This window comes from Staurois parvus, unplaced genomic scaffold, assembly GCF_062004578.1.
Source record: "Staurois parvus isolate SC_StPar_1 unplaced genomic scaffold, SC_StPar_1.0 ptg000095l, whole genome shotgun sequence".
Classification (NCBI taxonomy): Eukaryota; Metazoa; Chordata; class Amphibia; order Anura; family Ranidae; genus Staurois; species Staurois parvus.
The window spans coordinates 5,171,135-5,175,380 of NW_028317891.1; the positions used below are offsets into that span (position 1 = coordinate 5,171,135).

The 4,246-nt window shown below is 43.3% G+C and overlaps 1 pseudogene; it reads right to left on the bottom strand.

Annotated features, from left to right (window-relative positions):
• Nucleotides 1–1,477: 1,477 nt before the first annotated feature.
• LOC149468051 (U2 spliceosomal RNA) lies at nt 1,478–1,622 on the bottom strand (annotated as a pseudogene).
• Nucleotides 1,623–4,246: the final 2,624 nt, after the last annotated feature.

A 4,246-nucleotide genomic window follows, 5' to 3' on the forward strand; every position in this document is an offset into this window, starting at 1 on the left:
ATAATAATAATAATAATAATAATAATAATAATCATCACTATTTGTATTAGTAGTAGTAAGAAGAAGACAATAATATTAATTATAATATTAGTATTATTAATATTAAATAATGCTGTAATAATGCAGAGTTGTATTAATTTGTATCTTTTATAAGCTTTTCAGCTTTAACCTTTTTCCCATTTACAAAGACTTCTCTTGCTATTGTTATTAGTAAAAATAATAATAATAATAATAATTATTATTATTAGTAGTAGTAGTAGTATTAACATTATTATTATTATGAAGATGAAATAATAATAATAATTTAGTAAGAAGATAAATAATTCTACTACTACTACCACTACTACTACTATTATTATTATTATATTATACAGGATTTATATAGTGCCAACCAGGGGCAGACTGACAACTCATGGGGCCCCCGGGCAATAGGGGATCGTGGGGGCCCTGTGTCTTTGCTCACACTTAAAGCACACCCAAAAAAGCCTATAAAAAGGTAACAGGCATTTCATGGGGCCCCCTACTGATCCCGACCCTGGGGCAGTGCCCGAGTGCTCGAATGGTCAATCCGCCACTGGCGCCAACAGTTTGCGCAGCGCTTTTCAATATAAGGGAGACCGTACAATTACAATACATTTCAGTACTACTACTACTACTACTTTTTTTTTTTTTTTTAAGTCCGCAAACGTGCAGCTAAACGAAAAACCCGTAAGTGTTCACAAAAAATGTGCAAGTGCAAAACACCACACGAAAAAGTGCACTTAGGGGTGTGCTTTTTCCTTCCCCTGAAGGGGATGGACCACTACCCTGATCCCCCGGGGCACGAAGCTCCTGACAGGGACAAGGTTCCCGTTTGGTCCTCCTGGCCAAAAGGCCTGGTGGACCACCGTTCCTTGTGTCCAGCCGAAGCCAGACACCCAGTACTTGGTCAGGGGGCTCTCCCGAAGAAAAAACCCCCTAGGGACAGGGGAGGAAGGAACCAAAAGGCCACACATCCTCCCCCTAGACTTTAGGGCAGGCCCGAGGACCCACACCCTCCATCCTGTGAGAAAAACACACACATAAGTAAAGAAAAAGTGACAAAACGTGGGAGGTGCAATAAATTAAATAAATAGAAAATAAAAAAGTGGTCGTGCCAAATAGTGCACAGACCAGGCCCTGAGGCCTGTAGCAAAAATTGCCCTGGTCCTAGCCAAAAGGCCTGGTCCTAAGGGCGCTGTGCAGGAAAAGTGGAAACGCAGTGACCATGTGCCATCTTCACACTGTGGGGTCCCACACCCAGGTGTTACTAGTGGCACCCCTGAGGCGATTACTCAGGGGGCACTGGTTTGCGGACTTTCTGCCTTCCCGACCCCTGGCCAGACAAGGTAGATCCGTCCAAATCAGGAGGAACTGGGTCCTTCCGGTCTCCTCGGGAGAATTACTCACGGGCCCCAGCTTCTACTCGTGGGCACCATGCTTTCTGTCTCCCCGGTACTAGCCGTCCAGACCCCCATCATACCAGCAGGGGTACTATACAACCAGCCATCCCCGCAAAGCTAGAATGACCGTGGAGCACCCCCACTGGACACTGATAAGAACAGATACTACACTTGATCTTAGCCAAAAGGCCGAGAAGTACTACTACCACCACTACTACTATTATTATTATTATATTATACAGGATTTATATCACACCAACAGTTTGCGCAGCACTTTACAATATAAGGGAGACCCTACAATTACAATACATTTCAGTACAGATACTACTACTACTATTTATTATTGTTGTTCTTATTATTCGTATTTGTATCTTTTATATCTGCCCGGGGTTCAGCTTTAACCTTTTCCCCCTTTCACAAAGCCGTCTCTTTTTCATCTTATAAGTTACTAAACTCAAAGACAATCTGTGTAAGCATTCATCCAGACATTACGAGGTGTGCTCTGTATGGTAATGTCGCATTTCTCATCTCTTCGTAAAATAAACCGCCATTAGAAAAAACAAAGATTTTGCCTTCTCTGAGCTGGCGATAATCACAAGGCCGTTTCCCAATCTTCCCGGCAAAGAAAAGGCACCTTTGTAGTAATTCTCCTTTATAAGACTTCTTTAACACAACCGAAACAGGAAAAGGAATATAAAAAAAAAAAAAGGGAAGGCAGTACAATCTGCTGGTGATAGATGTTGAAACGCATAAGTACAGATAATTACATTGGCAAAGAAAGTGAGCGGCCATTTTGTACCTTCCTTTTGAGTGATTACTTTTAATGTGGCGCAGAAAGGGCCTTATTACAAAAAGGAATGAATAAATAAAGGGAATGAAACAGTGAAAAATACATATTTTGGCTGCCAGGCAGAGCTCCTGGCTTATTATTGCTCATCTAAAATTCCATTAAGTATGGAAGCGCTCCCCTACCCGTCGCAATTCGCTCTCACTCCTTCTCTGCTTGCTGCGGCCAGACTGCCCTCCCCTCCTGTACGGGAAACGTCACAGTCTCAGAAAGTGTAACAGAACTTAGAGCAGGTGGAAATGTGCTAAAAGCATAATTACAGATCAAATTATGTTGAGTGGATATAAATTATACATTGCTTGCATAAAAAAAATAGATGAAGATATACATGGATAATGGAAAAGGAAGCCGCCATATGGAACATGTATGGAGAAGGAAAGGCCTGAAAGTGATTTAGATGGTTTAAGTTGAGATTTCAGGAGCTTCACAAGTTGGCGATACTATGGCTGGGTTTAAACTTTTCCCGTGCAATGTGTTGCATCAGCATATGTGCTTTAGCAACTTTTTGTTCATTAACCCGTGTTGCATGAAGGCGACTTATTCAAATGAATGGCCTGACAATGCACCAAAATGTCCAAAAAATAGACATTTGTCATTTTGGGAAGCGTAAAGGAAAAAAGAGCATGGCGCCAGATTAGGATAGAAGTAAAATCACCACTTTAATATGTAACATACTTACATTACATACAGTACAAAACTGTAGTCCATCTCCAATGGTTGAAAATGCATACAGTACAGCAGACGGTAGTCTAGCAGGACTGATGAGTGGTTGTGGGGACATAGACTGGGACCCGCTGGGATGGAGGATGGTGGAGGCATTCAAAACTTTCACTCCAACCATGGACTGGAAGCCGTGACAGACACAAGGGGGTGGCCTGCCACTGCAATATACCTCCCACTGATACAAATGATGGGGCACTATTCTTATCACTGACACCAACGATGGGACACCATTCCTCCTAATAACACCAATGATGGGGCACTATACCACCCACTGATAGAAACTATAGAGCACCATTCCTCCCACTGACAGCTATGATGGGACACCATTCCTCCCAATGACACCAACGATGGGGCACTACACCTCCCACTGATAGAAACTATGGAGCACCATTCCTCCCATTGACCCCTATGATGGAGCACCATTCCTCCTACTGACACCAACAATGAGGCACCAATCATCCCATTGACAACAACAATGGGGCACTATTCCTCCTGCTGACAACAATGATGGGGCACTATTCCTCCCACTAACACTGATGATGGGGCACTATACCTCCCACTGACAGAAACGATAGGGCACCATTCCTCCTACTGACACTAACAATGGGGTACTATTCCTCCCATTGACAACAAAAATGGGGCACTATCCCTCCTACTGTCACCAATGATGGCTCACTATTCCTCCCATTGACACCAACAATGGAGCACTATACCTTCTACTGTCACCAACATTGGAGCACTATTCCTCCTTCTGACACCAATGATGGGGCACTATTCCTCCTTCTGACACCAACAATGGGGCACTATTCCTCCCATTGACACCAACAATGGAGCACTATCCCTCCTACTGTCACCAATGATGGGGCACTATTCCTCCCATTGACACCAACAATGGAGCACTATACCTTCTACTGTCACCAACGTTGGAGCACTATTCCTCCTTCTGACACCAACAATTGGGCACTATTCCTCCTATTGACACAAATAATGAGGCACTATATCTCCCACTGATAGAAATGATGGGTTACTATACCTCCCACATGGCTGATGTTGCTTCGACATTTAGCCAAGCAGTTAGGGAAGGGTAAGAAATAGCGAGGGTGGGGGTGGTAAAACCCTGACTCAACCACCCTATTTACCATTCCCTGGCCACCAGGTAGAGATGTGTTGACGGATTTCTGTTCACTTCAAATGGATTTTGCATTCCCATACAAGTCAATGAGATTGTAAAAATTTCTTGAAACAGGTCAAATGC